The 16249-nt window shown below is 51.6% G+C and overlaps 1 protein-coding gene across 14 annotated transcripts in view; it reads right to left on the bottom strand.

The window, feature by feature from the left end:
* madd (MAP-kinase activating death domain) overlaps positions 1-12135 on the bottom strand; it is an 83249-nt gene extending 71114 nt beyond the window's left edge. For all 14 annotated transcript variants that reach the window (XM_088934585.1, XM_088934584.1, XM_088934583.1 and 11 more), the window contains exon 1: positions 11939-12135. The gene's annotated coding sequence lies outside the window, so the exon portion shown is untranslated. The remainder of the gene's footprint in view (positions 1-11938) is intronic.
* Positions 12136-16249: the final 4114 nt, after the last annotated feature.

Consider the following 16249-nt stretch of genomic DNA (forward strand, 5'->3'; position numbering starts at 1 on the left):
TTCGGGATTCATTTCCGCAACGGGCTCGGATGCAACGCAAACCAGCAGGCGATTCCATGGCACTGGGAACCCCTGCCCTGGGGAAAAGTTTTGGGGGGTAAATGTAGGGCTGCAAAAAATAAAAATAAAATAAAAGCCTTTGGTGCTCCAGGGTGTAGGGGCGATGCCCTCTGCGTCCACCACCTGTGCCTCCCTTCTGAACCCGGAAGGCACCGAACCCGCCTGCAGCCCACCTTCCTCCCAGCTTGCTCCCACATCAACTATTTAAACCGCATGAAAAATTGATGGCGACACCGCAGAAGACGATCAAATATTAATTGCACCCACCCCGTGCATTAACAGACAAGCAGGGGTGGCCTTCCCCCCCCCCCCACCCGATTCACGCCACCCAGATGAGAACGGCACAGCGGCGCCGGCGAGATCCGCGCGAAACGCTGTGCCAGGTGACGTCCGTTCAGGCAGCCGGGAGGCCTCGTTAAAAACGAGCAACGGCCTTCGGAGGCCTGGTCACAGGACGGCCGGAAGGCACCAGCTGCAGCTCCCGGAACGGCGAGCTCGTAACGCGTTGCACTGGGGGGGCGCTTGTGCAAACCCTTGCTTCTTCCACGGCCACGCTGTGTTCTGCAACGCCTTCCCGAAGGGCACACTCCAAATCATGCCGACATTAAGGGAGGGGCACGGCCCTTTGTGAGCCTGCCTCGAACAGGGCCCCCCATCTCGCAAGACTTTGATCTGGGCGGAAAATCCTAAACCGAGCACCGAGCTGCTCCGAGGTGCAACACAGCAGACAGCTCTGGCCTAACCTGCAGCATACTGGCTGACCAGCCTGGGAACGCAAGAGGCCCAGTGAAACAGCCCTTTCCCAAAGGCTTCACCTTTTAACAAACAGAAAGGGCTCACTCCCAGCCATCAGTCATGCGTCGCGGACACGAAGGTGCCGGCTTGCAATAACCCCGCGCCAATGTTTCCCTGCTGGGCGCCGAGGAAATATATAGACAAAACAGAACCCGTCAGCTGGGGAGGCAGCTCGGCTCATCCCTTCCTGCTCTCCGAAGGAAGAGACGCCGGAGCACAGATGGGACAGCTAACGACCGCGGGGAATTAAAAAAAAAAAGAGATGAGCATGGAGAGCCGCTGGCAAGTCTTTTAAAAGGCCAAGCACGCCTGGCCAATTCCTGGATTTCGGCAAGCCGCATGGATCTCTCGTCCTGAAGCGCAGTACCGCTGAGGTGTGGAACGTGGGAACACAAAATAAAAACTTCCAAGCCAAAACTGTAACAAATACTGGGATCACGGGCGAGACAAATAAAGGGCCTTCTAAAGCCCAATCAGGAATAACTCTTCATCCAGTGGCATCATTACACGGCTGGGGTGTATCAAAGGCTCACAGACCCCTGGGGCTCTCAACTACACCTGCTGCGATACAGACTGTGCAAGACAGTTTCTGGAGAGGCTCTGTGTTGCAGCTTTGGTCCGGCGTCGAGCCGTTAGAGGCAGGGGGCAGGAGAGAGCACCCGGAGACACCCCCCCGAAGAGCCCGCGCTCTTCCCCCGCTGGGCAAGGACAGGCCGGCCTGGCTTGAAAGGAAGAGAGGGGGAAAACAATCCTGATGGACACAGCCACAGGGAAATTCCAGCTGGAGCCGTAATTGAGATCGCGGAGTTAATGATTAAAATCACACAGCTTGATATCGAGTGACTCAAAGGCCCCCGAAATGTCAACAGTTGTTGAAAGGTACTGTCAGGCCCCAGAGCACAGACATCCTGACGTGACCGGGGGATAAACGCCGAGTCAGAGCTGTGGACGCACGCAGTCCGACTCTGCTCCCGACACACGGAGCAGAGAAAAGCACTGCTTCGCCAAGCCACGAATCACAGAGGCAGGCGGGCAGGCAGGCATCAGAGCGCCAGAGCAAGCAGCAAAACCAAATGAAAGACAAATGACTCGACAAAAATCAGCCTGTCTTCAAGGCCACCTCATGTTCAGGGCAAACGCAGCCCCCTTCCAGGTTGTGTGATCCTGGGCTTGGCGATGAGGAGGGAGAGTGATCCCCACGGATCTGTGCAGAACCAGTCGGGGTCCAGCTCCCTAGCACTGGCAAGATTAACTGCGGACCAGCCTCCTGGTCCGAGAGAAGGAATTATGCTCATCGGGCACCCAGAGAGAGTACTGGGCCCAGTACTGGACGAACGGAGGGCAAACCCCGTTTTTCGAGTTTTCGAATTGTGGTGGCCCCCTTCCTTAAATTCCAGCAGAGACACTACTCACCTTTGAAAGAAGAAAAGCAATGGTGGGTGTTACCTCCGTCACCACAGTCCCAGCAGCGTTCCTGCTGCATTTTATTGTCCAGCTAGAGTATCGACTCGCTGTGTTTCAGCTGAAGAACACTCTTCCTGCGTGACACCTGAATTTGCAACGGTACAGACCAAACTTACCGCGTCTCTTCGCACAACACCAGGCACGATCAAGCTGGTCTCAGGCTTAAAACACTTCAGCTTTACACAACCTGAAAGACGAAAATCAGATGCCCAGGCTCCTGCGCTGTGCTCACTTGGGAGGGTGATCCTATTTGATTAAACACGATCAATAAAAACATTAAATTAGTCCTAATGCCTGGGTAATGCCAGGCAATTTCTGGGCTATAATTTGAAACCTTGGCTGACGTGTCCTTCAAGCAGCGGAGTGCTGCTGATCACGTGCTGATGGACTTGCGAAGTGCTGAGCCAGCCCGGGGAACAGCATCTAGCTTCAGCATCGGCAGGAGCCTGGGTAAGGCTGCCGTCAAAGCTAGCAGGCCAGTAAAGCAAGCTGAGGGAAAGACTGAGGTCCGTTTCCAACAGTGTGTATTTCAGAGAATTTGTGGTGTGTAGTATGCAAATATATCATTTTTACATGACCGTTCAGAAAACTCAAACATCAATATCTTGTACTTCAAGGCCGTTCAGTTCACGCCATCTCTTCTTGCTGCAGTGAGGCCAATCAATGAAAAAAAAATCCGAAAAAGGCCATTTGATTCTCAGGTTGGTTGTACTGGTAGTGTCACTGCAGTACTGATGGACCTGCGTTTCCAGGCAGCATTAAATTGCGCAGAAAAGGTCAAATATATCAGCATCCGTAAATGCTCAATGAGAAACATTGGAGTAAATAGGTTATATAAGGATTTCAGAGGGTCAGCTGTTCAGTCCTGACGACACCATTTCCAACTCTCCTTCTCGGATTCTTAGTTGACTCGCTTTCGCAAGGAAACTCAAATGACCTGGTATCACCCTGCCCTGCTGGCTTTCTGTCCTCGAGATAGACTACAGGGAACATGGGCTCGGGGGCACTCCCCTTATCTGCTGCGGTGCCTAGTTTCTAGTGCCAGACCATAAAATCTCCATTACCAGCAAATCCAAAAATAAACATCACACGGAAGTGAATGTTTATGAAGAAAGCCTGTCAAAGACAGAAGGGCAGTTTGCCTGCCTCTTTTCCGGAGGCTTTTCCTCCTTTTCCCTGACTTCGTAGATTCGCCCTGCTTGGACTGAAAGGCACCCCAACAGTGCAGCTGCAGTAACGTTCTCCAGTCACGGATGAGGCGATACGGACAGGGTAAGAACTTTAAAGCCCCTCCAAGTGCCCCCTGGCGGTCCTGCTCTTCTGATCCCCGAGGAAAACGATGGTGGGTGGGGGGGGGCGCGGTGTTGACGAAGAGGTGTTCCCCGGCGCCACAGCCCCCCGCCCACCTCCCTCTTCCGGTTCAAAATTCCCCGTAACGGAATCAACGCTGCCATTCCGGCCACACGCGGCCGGATCCGGACAGGAAAGGGGAAACGAGCAGCGCCCGGAAAAGCAATCCCAGCACAAGAGTAAGAATCCCGCGCGCTGTGCCCCGAGCCCGGTGCGGCTTTGGAAAAGCACAGCCTGGGAAGACCGCCAGGATAAGAAGGGACAAACTGGGGGGGAATTAGAGGATCCAGTTCTTATAAAGGCTTCCCACATCTGGGAGAACTCGTGACTGCGAACTGCTCCCAAATCATAAGCAGACCGCCTCTTCGGATCTTCCCGGGATGACGCTCACGCCAGCCTCTGCGACGGTCTCCTGCAGCAATCCGCAGGAGTCTCAATCAATAGAGATGCCCTGACTTCCCAGATGGGAAGAAACATTGCGTTCTGCTACTCCCACTGGTCATTTATCACCGAGGCACAAGACAGCTGACTGATCCAAAGGTGAAGAGTTAAGGGCATCAGGGATGTGGTGATGATGGGGAGAGCAGTGTCTCTCACACACACACAGCACGCTCTGACAGGGCCCCAGCTGTCCCAGGCACGCAGGGCATCCTAGTTCTCTTCACTGTGCCTTTCCTGTGTGTACCGATGAGTAACATGGCCAGGGAACCAGAAAGGCCACAGACGAGACCTCTCGAGCTCATCTCGGTCCATCATCATCATAATACCTCTAGAGCAGGAACTGGCAGGTCTAAGAAAAACGCACCCCCTCCAACACACACACACACACACACACAATTGACTTGAATCCTCACTTTTTAAAAATAGGGAAATTCTAAGCAGCCAATGGAAGAACATGCTTTGGGAGTTAGGAGGAAACCAGAATAAAAAGCCCCTCAAACTGGGCAGAGCGGGGCGGAATCGAACCCGAACCAGGACCCGAGAGCTGTGTAGACAGTAATGCTAAACGCCTCACGGCCGAGCCTACCCAGAGGAACCGGGGGCAAAACAAAGCGATAATCAGAATTGCAGTCATATCAGGCCAAGGCAAATCAACTGCCCTTATCTCACTTCCAGCTCGCTTCATCATTTCCTCCTGACTGCTGATAGAACCAGTTTGACGCACGGCCCCTCTCGAAACGCAAGAAAATTAGGAGCAAACCTGCACTTCCTGGCTGAGCTTTCTGACAATTTTACGGCACAAGACTGAAATTAGACAAAAGGTGTATTCACAGTGACTCACTGAAGTTCACCTCCCCAGGTGCCGGTCCTCATTGCTCTAGACTAGGAACTCCGGAGGGAAGTCATTCTCTTTTACAAGCTGCAGATCTGTGGTCCAGGAGCTGCCTACTGCAAGAGTTCTACTCCATTCTGAGAACATGAGAAAACAATTTTAAATGTCGTTTGCCTGCTGCTTCAGTATGAGCTGTGCAAGGCAAGAGCCTGAAGCTTAAAAAGCTGGAAGAGATCTCATTGCAATGCACCTGGAATCTTACTGGATTGAGCCTTAATGCAAACACAGTCATACAAAGCTTCTCCAATGCCGTCACTTCACAAACTTCATGCCTGCCACACACACACACACAAACAAACAAAACTCACCATCGTCAATATCCGATGCCATGTGGCGAGATGACATCAAAGCAAGATAGCATCAGCGCAATACTGCATACATCGAGATTTGCATTGCAAACACTTGATTGAGTATGCTGGAACAGAGGTGCTCATCTTAAATTCATTCAGTGTGGCTTTCCTGGGCCTGATACCACAGCTTGCAGGTTTCCAGAAATGATAATGCCCTGTCTTGCCATAGTACCACGGTAGCGGTGGCTCAGTAGATTCGTTGTTGCTTGAATTCTTAGGTTAGAGCAACACGTCAGTTCTGCAGCTCACAGTAACTGGCTGAAACTGGTCTTGCATTTGAATTACTGAAAGCCTTTCCAGTGGTTTATACAGCACTTTTGCAAATGTGGGTGCTGTACAGCAGCCAAACAAACTTATTACTAAAACAAGGGAGGACCAGAGGACAAAGAACGTGTTTTGGCGCACAGAGATGTCAGCTTTGCAGGAATCGGTGTGCGTTTTCAACTTGGCGGGGCAGAGCACGGTGCGTGCACGACACAGGACCCAGAAAACCATACGAGCACGCCACAAAGCCCAAGTCTTGATGTCAGCAGTCCCAACCTGCTGCTCTCAGTACCAGCAGTGGCAGTAACTGGACGGCATGACGCCTTCAAGCTGTGTGACAGTTCTGGTGTGGAACCAGCAGAGAAGGACGCGTCAGCTATACCACTGCATGTGCAGGGGCAGGTCCCTTCGCACTCCACACTTCCAAACCAAAGAACATGGAAAGAAGTTTTGGGTTTTGGCTTAAGCAACAGGGCTGGTCAGCTTGTTCCATACTCCCACCACCCTCTGTGTAATGACGCGACACCCGTTTTAGGATTTAAGCGTGGAGTGGCCACTCCTGACCTCTGCTAAAAGACACTTTTGCTGAGCCCGTTTATATCCCAATCGCTTGATTAAAAATGCAACACCTTCTCTGCGTGTCCTCAGTGGTTCAGGGGCACAAGCTGCCCCGTGCTTACATGACAAGGCGTTGTGCTCCGGGGTGGAACTGGACAACTGGAGGCATAGAAGAGACAGGACAGCGAGGCCACATCGGAGCCGAAGTCCCATTTCAAAATATTCCCACTCCTGATCAACCATCAACATGCTGATTATCAGTGTGGGGGGGAGGGGAGTTGGGGGCTGAGGAAAAGATGAAAACGCACAGGCTGGCTCCAAGCTGAACAGCCAGGAGCCACAAGCCAGCTGTTTATCAGAAACGCCAGGCACACAGGAGGAGGAGGTGGAGGAGGGGAGGAGAGCGCTGAAGTAGGGCACCTTGAGCGCGGAGGAGAGGGAGGCCGTCCCCAGCAGCAGGGAGAGGACCGATCTGAAAAGACCCCGGCCAGCCGGCCCGCTCCCAGTCACCGCCGCCCCCCACGGCCTCGAGGTGCAGGGCGCGTGCTGGCCGGCACCGTGTCCGTCTCAGACGGCGTACAAGGCCACCCCTGCACGCGCACCGCTCGTACCGGACCAGCTGAGGCAGCCGGCTCTGCGCAGCACTTCGCTAACCTGGGGCTGATCCGGTCAGGTCTCAGGAGGTCAGCTGGGCCGGGCCGGGCCGGGCCTGGTCAGTACTGGGATGGGAGATCCCCCCCAAAGGAAACCCAGGATGCTGCTGTAAGTGGCGATAGTGGACCAGTAACACGTGCTCTTCCCTTTGGGAGCAGGATTTCCAAACCAGGGCCCCTGGACTGGACTGCACTGACTACTGATCCCAGGGCACTGCGTACAAGATCTCCACTTTGGGCTCAAATCTCCACCTTTCCAGTTTTTGGGTTGGACCCCCACTCCAGTCCCCCCCCTCCACTGGGTCCCCTCCCAGACGAAGCTGAAGAGCTTCGAGAGCCCTTCAGATGAAAGGCCACTACTCACATGCAAGCCTTTATTTGTATGTGGGTCCAAAACAAATATCTAATTTTAACCCATGACAAAACACAACATCTGTCAGTCTATTTCCCACTTCTGTATTCAGCATTTCAAACTCACTGCAAAACAAAGCTCTTAAGAGCCTTAGCCAGCTGGAGTGGCAGGATTTAGATAAACTCTGTCCAGGGTTTGATCTGACAGAGCCAGCGTCTCGAATGACAGCAAAGCCTTCATGCCACGTTTCCGTTCCGAACCCAAATGTTAACCAATCCCACGAGCCGCACGCTTTCTCTCCCACCTCGGCGTTCTCTGGTGTCAACGGCAAATGACCGGCGAGGAACCGGCTGAAGAAAACGGTAACTGAAACACGACCGCATCAAGAGTCTCGCCCTCTGCAGAGGGCGCCAACAAGACAGAAGGCGCTATACTCTCGCTGGTTTGTTCAGTGCTAAATTCCCGCCTGAACAAAGTAAGGACCTTCCTCGGCACGCGGCTGTCATAAATCATGCATATCCAGAGCAACTGACGTGCAGAAATAGTTCTGGCCCCGAGAGCGACAATCGCCATTTCTGCACTGGCTTATTAATTCAGTTGGCAGGCTCTTATCCGAAAACACGACCATTTGTACACATTTACACAACAGGGCATTTCACACGAGCAGTCTGTGCGAACGGCCTTGCTCAAGGGTGTGACAGCTCCCGGGATTTGAACCCGCAACCTTCCAGTTATAATAATTCCTTACACTAATAGAGCGCTTTTCAGGACACTCCACTCAGAGCTCTTTACAGGTAATGGGGATCCCCTCCACCCCCACCAGTGTGCAGCCCCCCCTGGATGATGCGCCAGTCCGCTCCCCACACACACCAGCTCTCAGTGGGGAGGAGAGCAGAGTGATGAAGCCAGTTCAGAGATGGGGGTTATTAGGAGGCCATGATTGATAAAGGGAGGGGGAAATTTGGCCAGGACACCAGGGTTACACCCCTACTCTTTTTGAGAAACACCCTGGGATTTTTAATGACCACAGAAAGTCAGGACCTCAGTTTTACGTCTCATCCGAAGGACGGCGCCCGTTTACAGTATAGTGTCCCCGTCACTACACTGGGGCATTAGGACTCACATGGACCGCAGGGTGAGCGTTATTGAGTCCAGCACCCTGGCTACTGCCCCACACTGCATAAGGACAGACCACGAACGCAAGCGAAGCAAAACAGCAATTCCAGATCTTCCGTTTGTCGTTTTTTTCCCCCCCATTCTCACAAGCTGGTACCGAAACCTCTTAGCGACAGCACCTTTCAGGGCACGAGACTAAAGAGATAAACGGGAAGTCGAGGTGAGAAGGCCGTTTTTCCAGGCGGGCGGTCAGTGGGCAGACGAATGGAGAGATTTTTCATTCAGCCTTCATACAATGGGGATTGTTCAGCTTCGATCGCGGAGGCCCAGAGCCAAGCGTTGGAGATTCAGGGAGAATAAAAAAAAAAAACACAGAGTGCAACAAACAAGCCTGCAGCAATCTATAGTCGACAGGAGCCATCTTAAAGGGCAGCTGCGACCCTGCTAAGCCACACAGAACAGGTAACATGGGGATAAGTATGAAAACAGGAACAGGCTGAAAAGGACAACCTAGGTAACTTCCTGACCCAGCCGAGAGAGAACTACAGTATATTCTGCTTACGCCACAGAAACCCCAAAGCGCATAATCGTTTTGGAAAGAGGCAGCCCAGATCTTAAGGGTGTCTACCCAAAACCAAATGTCCTCCTTGATCTTCCGAGTGTTTCGAATTCACCACAAAACAGATTTCTACACAGAACAGCCAACCAAACCCTTCCCTCGACTCCCTCTCGACGGACTGAGCCGTCTCCTCCTCTCTCCTGCCCACAGGACAACTGCAGTCACTCTGCGTGACCCGACGCCACACTTCAAAACCCTGCAGGCCTCCGAAAGGCAGAGGAATGAGCCAACACCTCACCCCTGTACCATCCCTCCCTTTCCTAGACCTCTTTATCCAATTCAGGATCGCAGGGGGGGGGGGTATGCCGGAGTCTATCCCAGCAAGCAACGGGCGCAAGGCAGGGTACACCTGCAGGGACATGCAAACTCCACACAGACAGCACCCCAGGAATTGAACCCAGGGCCCCAGCACTGCGAGGCAGCAAAGCTGACCCCTGCACCGCCGAGCCTCCCACCTCTTCAGTTTAATATTTTAGTTCACCACAATAATTCAGAAAATGCAATACTAATAATCTTCTGACAGTATGGGCTGTGTGCCAGCTTGTGAGTTAGAAGTAATCACTGATGTGAACCCTCAATTTTTAAGAAATGTTTTTCTTTTTCTTTTTGACTGCAGCTCAGAAGGCGGGGGGGGGGGGGGGGGGGGGGTCGACACAGCACCAGCACAAGCTCGGCAGAAGAGCTACACGCTGAGCAAGAACTGCAGTACAGTAACCCCCCCCGCCCATCTCCACAATAAGCAATACCAGAGCCACAGACCGTCCACTGCACCACAGAGCTCTTCAAACACTCGCCGGACCGTTATCAGGAAGCTGCTTACTGCTGGTAAGGGTCACGATAAACAAGCACCATCCAGAAACACAGGACAAGGTGTGAGCCAGTCTATCGCAGGGCATGCGCGCGCGCGCACGCACACCAGTGAATGCAGACAGTCGAGGGGCGGAAGGAATCCAGTAGGAGAACACCCACACGGATGAGCGGAAAACATGCAGACTCCACACAGAAGGTCCAGCAGGTTGGCGCCATCCTCGGAGCCCAAACGGTTCAGCAAACTGGTGCGTTTCCGAGATACACATACATCTACAGGAACACCCCGGGAAATGCCTCGTGTGTTAAAACAGCTATATGCATGATTACAATAAGAACCACGCACGTCAGAGATAACGGCACTTATCACTCCTGTTTTCTGTATCGAGGCTCCAGGCTAAATTCGCCTGTCCGTGCACGTTCGCAAATGATCGGTTTGTCCACAACACCCAACAAATCTACCCCCCCCCCCCGAACACAGGGCCCAGGTGAGCTTCGCCTCCGCTGCAACGTCTCCCCACGGAGAGCCTTTGAGAACCGACGCTGGGCTGGACTGCGAGTAGCTCACCTGCGCTGAAACACACAAGGTCCAACAACGAGAGCGCACGCAATCCCAGCCGACTCGAAGGCGTTTTAACACTTCACAGCCTGTCCGGACTAGCCCGTCAACTCCGAACCTGCGTGGCTGCACGTCAAATTGTGTTGCACAACAATCGAAGCACGATTTTCTCTCGCCCGCCCCCGGTCATTTCTGCATGACGTTTTGTTCCAGGGGGGCGTCGAGAAATCGCGTGTTAATTGTCCAAATGCAGAACAAGCGACAGAGACTAACAAGCGGGACAAAACAAGCATTCCAGTTCGTGAGTCACGTTACATACACTGGCGTCCCGTAACACCACCGTCGGCATCCAAAAGACAATAGGCAAATCTGACAACCCGACTCACACCGCACAGAACAGCCCTGCTCAGCTTCCTGAAAAACACGGCTGCTGGTGTACGACACCAAACCAGACTTTCACAATGCGATGGCGATAACATGAGTTACGCATGTACCATGTCAATAGACCAGACATGACAATGGCATGCTAGAACTCAAAGCGAGGTCAGAGTTCCGATTCTAATTCGAAGTTAAGGATTCCAAGCCTCGATTTTCTGACACGCACAATTCCGTGGGATACAGTCTACAGGGGAATCTACTCCAAGGAGAATGCCGTAGGTGTGAAGGCGTAAACTTACTCGGATCTCATTTCTGGCTCTCTGGCGTCGCCCAACCGTTCGGTTTGTAGCGCACAGCCAGCCAGCCAGCCAGCCACCCCCCTCTCGCTGTCAGATGCTAAAAAGAATTTGCGTGTCATTGCCGAGACCGCAAGACCCCACCAAAAAAAAAAAAGAGCAACGTCACTTTGCTCTACACGGCCGCCGCCACCACGACAACCACCTTAAAACAACCACCTTGCGAAAACCGTTTCCTAAAAGCAGCCTTTTTCTGTCCGCTTCTCGGAGAACCGAACCGCAAAGCCGCGGTTTGGCGAGGTGGAGCTGCGGGGGGCTGTGAGAACGAGGAAGGTCACAGGGAGAGGCAATTAAGACTCAGCTCCGGAGCAGCTCCGCTCGTTATGTAAGTAACTGGGTGCACGACGTCGGAGTCGGGAGCTGAGCAGACAGTCCTCCCGCGGGGCTCCTGCCTCGTCCGTCACCGGTCGCTCCAGGTGGGACGACCCGCGCCCCCGGCTGGTGATGGCTAACCGTGTGTTTCACCTGCGTGCGGGCCGTACGACTCACCACGTACCTGCCCCCCTCACGGAAGACAGCGGGCGCGGCGTCAGGAGCCGAGTCCGATCGCTCCGGCGCAGCAAGTCGGTGAGCGGACGCCATACCCTGCGCCCGCAGGCACGAAAGCCATCTAAATAACGCGCACGCAGGGCTGAGGTCAATTAACCGAGCACAATTAATCACGCCTGGTCCGGCCGGGTACGAGCTGTCCCGCTATCCCTGTCCAGCCGTGATCCTGTGCTTTCTGAATAAGCAGCGAGGGTAAATGGGCTGATGTATTCTCCACAACGTCACTGATGGTCGTGTCTCTATCACGGCGACCCTAACGTCCCTTATAAAATGTTGTGTCTCGCCGCACCGGGCGTCCCAGTTCATAATTCTGGTAGAACCACTACCAGCCCTTAAAGATCTTGCACGCCTCATGATAAACACGGATCACCTTACCCGGTAATGCGCGGATTATCTGCAAAAGCTGTCGGCGTCTCGGCAGAACGAGGGCTCCGTCTCGGGGAGGTCAGTTCTGGAAAAGAGTATTCCGGATGCATGAGCAGCCTGCAGGTCTTCACTCAGAGCGTTGCCGTCGCTTTCGCGCACGTCGTTTCACCTCCGATAGCGCCGCATCACCTACACAACCTTCCTCCTGCTCGGAGCAGCATCTGCAGGGAGTTCCGCATTACTCCCACAGGGTGGGGGGGGAGACTATACCACCTTCTCCACAGGGGGGGACGCCTGAAGGATTTACGGGAGAGCGCCGTCCCTAAATAAACGTCATTTTTGAAAACGTACATTTTTAGTCCTATAGAATTCTGTATTTTACTCTTTTAAACGCCCACCTTCAATCTCTGTGAGCAAAAATACAAATTTGGCGATTAAAACTATTTGCTGCTACCCCCGCAGACCTGAGCGTACTGCGGTTGCTTCCGAACGAAGAACATGCTGGAAGGAACCATCGATAACGGGAAGATGGAGGCGAGAGAATCCATGTCACGCGATAATAGCGAATCATCTAGTTTTAATGCCCTAAAATTGATAAAACAGTGATTTTTAAACGTAGAAGCACGAATGTTTCCACGTAATAGAAAGGCTTTTGTCTTCTATTCTTTATAGAATGAAATGTCACTCCCCCCAGTTTTTTTGCATACATAGTACATTCCAGAAAACCTAGCTGATGTTGGGAATTAAACATTAAGGTTAGAAATAGGTGGCTTTTAGTCGCTTTAAAATATGGTTTTCGAATTTTTGCTAAAATGTTTTCAATAAAAAGATACTGGTGACCAAAATGCAACCTCTATTTGAAGGTATTTCTCTTTGTTTACTACAGTTGCACGTCTTGAGTCGCATACCTTGTGAGAAATCCTCAGCGTCTTTGCCCCGTGGTGTCTGTCATCTGAGTAAAAATAGCCAGGATGTCCTCAAATCTGATTTACGTTAATTTGTATTTCACGGGGAAACAATTGCATGCGAGGGGCTGCTTCGGCATGAACGAAACCAGCGGCTTGTAAGTACTGTACTGTAATTCGTTACAGGTACAGAAATGATACGTTCCTGTTCTCCCAGTGCAATACAACTCGTCCTCTGCAGCAGGGGGTTCACTAGTCCTGGTCCCTGGAGCCCACACACCTGCTGCTCTTTTTCCGCCTGGACCCTTAGCAGACACAGGGACAGGTTGAACTAGAACTCTCAAGCGTTTTCAGTTCCTAAATGCGGAGGGGGTCGCCTATTTCACTCTATCGCTAGGGTTCTAATCGAACAACAAGTTGGTCCCGTCAAAGGGATTCGTGGTTGAAGTCGAGATTAATTTAAACCAAAGGGTTGTCGTGCAAAGACCAGAATTGAGAATCGCTGTTTAATATCCGCGGGGGAGTCGGTGTAGGTTAATGCGTTTAGGTTTTCAGCGGAAAAAGAACTAAAATTGCATTAAAATCACGTACGTTCACGGAAACGACAAAGGCCGGGTCCAGTAGATTTCTGGGCCCAGGATGCTTCGATGCGCTAGAAACTATGTCAGACGTGTTCAGAGTTTGAGACTAATGCGCCCTCTACACCCGCGAATTCATACTGCTGGTGCTTCTTTTCCGCACCTGCCTTATTAATGGAGACGCAATCCTCCAGTTTGATTATTCCATGTCTCTAATTTCTGGATTACTGCGTGGCTTGAACAAAGGGCCACTTCAGCCATTAAGCCCAATAACTGAGCGAATTTACTAGTTAAGTGGGTGAATCCTAAATTTGGATTCGGCCGAGCCCGGGGAGAATGAGGACTTGGGTTAGATTTTGCTTGATAAACCCCTTTTTTGGCTAGTTTTTAAATTTAGCCTAATGCGTTTTCCTAATTAAAAAAAATTTGAGGGCCTACCAGAGCACTTTGATCATTTTAAAGCAGATTTTAAAAAGTGTAGAATAAACAAGTCTAATCTCCTGCTCAGTGGAACCTTTGTTGAACACGAGCGGAAATTGCGGCTTTTTATAATCCAGAGGATTGTAAACGAGCAGATGTACGCGAGTGATTTGTAGCATCTAGTCAAGGTCAAAGAATAAACAGTAAAAGGATGAAGATGCGTTCTCTACCAACGCCTCTGTGCCTAGTTGACCAGGGGCTAAACGTGTCTCTATTACCACTTAATAGCCTCATCAGGTCAGAGTTTAGAAGCGGAGACCTAATACTGCAAGTGGAGTCAATAGATCAGCAGGTGGTAGGATTGACAATCCAGCGCCCCCGTATGGTGACTTGGGGACACTAGGCTTTTGTTTCAGCCTGAGCAGTCAATTACAACAATTTTCTAAATTAGGGATCCGTAGATCATTTTCCAAACAAGGTGTTTGACAGTTGACGTTGACTCAATTTAGATTACAGTTGGCTCTGAAACACTTTGGGCCCTGGTTACAAAGATCGCAATTAGGCAGCTCGTTAAATAATTAGACCGAGGTCCCGAGTTCTTGGTCTTCAAAGATGCCAGGGCACGGGGTTTTGGAAGAGTAGGGGGCGTTAACAGCAATGTCATGCAGATAAATCCCACTTATACAATCTGGCTTCCTGAAAGTTCCCTCTTTTTATCAGAAAGTATCTTCAGATAAAGATACCGTCAGCCCACCCACCCATCCATTTTCTTACCTCTTTATCCAGTACGGGGTCACAGAGGGAGTCAGAGCCTATCCCAGCAAGCACCGGGCTCAGGGCAGGACCCGGCCTGGAGGAGACGCCTGTCCATCACCGTTGCACCAGTGCATTCCTACTTTTCCGTGCCTGAGCCGAGGGTCCTGGCCCTCGGTCTGCCTGCGGATTCCTTCCCTCCGTCATGGCAAGGTAGCAGGACCCCAGCATCTGGGACAAGCGGTTCAGTTCGCCCAGGTCAGCTGACTGAGCTCGTGAAGAGTTGGAGGAAAACCCCCCCGCAGCCACACCAGCCCCCAGGGAACAGGACTGGCCAGAACACCCAGCGTTATGCGTGTTCTCGCGAACATGTGACTCCCTCAGCCCCCCCTGTAGGGGGCACTTCCTTCAAGAGGCTACATGCCCCGCAGTGCGCCAGTGCGTTGGTCCCCACCTAGGTGCGCGAGAGGAATTTGGTGAAATGCTAACAGCAGTGTATTGAACCCACAACCCTCCAGTGGGATTTTTTTTATTACCCAGGTTTGAATAATACTGCCCTACACCTCTGTGGTTTCGCCGTTACGTCACAGTGGTTTTGCTGAGCCTCCCTGCATCCAATCACAGCGCATCTGCCCTTGGGCAGGCCACTCCGCTGTACTCCTTATGACACGGCAGGTTTTTTTTTTTAGGACATGTTCTAAAAACCTTTAATGGGCTCTGCGTCTTCCATCACGTCCGTTATTCAAATCCTAGGCCGACCTTGGGAAGACATGAAGACTGTTTCCAGCTGAGCTAATATCGGGGACACTAATTAGGCAAACCCCCCAGTGGCTCCTGAAAGCTGGGCTTTTACAGGCTTATGCTTGCTGCCCAGTTAATTAATGTGGGACCCAGCCAAAAAAAATGATTATCCAAAAATTACAACATAATATACTTCATGTCAACATAAAAATATCCGTATTTTCCACATCATAAACAAACAGACCCATCCCCGAGAACAAACTGATGAGCTGGATTTCATTTCGGCTGCTCTTCTTTCACACATTCTGAGGGCCTAAACGAAAGTCGTCTTGTTTAAAAGCCAATGTCGCATCATCCAGGTGGGGCTGCACACTGGTGGGGGTGGAGGGGATCCCCATTACCTGTAAAGCCCTTTGAGTGGAGTGTCCAGAAAAGCGCTATATAAGTGTAAGGAATCACTGTTAATAATTATGTAATTAACCCAATTAAGTCAAGAGTGGCCAACTGGTCAACAACCCGTATAGGACATTGCGTTGTGCCTTCAGATGACCTTGAAACTGCTGAACTGAACAGCTCCCCTGCTTCAGTGCTCTGAACACAACTGTTTAAGAAGTGGATGCTCTCTCAAGGGCCTGGGAAGAGTCTCAGCAAGACGTGTTCTGGCCCAGCATGTTGTTTTGGTAATCGGGCGTCTCTCGCGTATGAAATTGACAATATTCTGCACATTCCCGTCAGTGCCCCATGGCTGCCAGGATTCTCAACAGCCTTTCTGAAAAGCATGAGGAGTCCCAGTCATTGCCCTGTTAACCATATCACATGATTAACTTTGCTACGTCAGTGAGGAAGATTACTTTCAAACACCCCAAGCACAGAACCCACACCAGCCCAGTGGAAGCACAAAAAAAAAAAAACTCACATTCTTC

This window comes from Atractosteus spatula, chromosome 16 (genome assembly GCF_055471065.1).
Source record: "Atractosteus spatula isolate fAtrSpa1 chromosome 16, fAtrSpa1.hap1, whole genome shotgun sequence".
NCBI classification, from domain to species: domain Eukaryota; kingdom Metazoa; phylum Chordata; class Actinopteri; order Semionotiformes; family Lepisosteidae; genus Atractosteus; species Atractosteus spatula.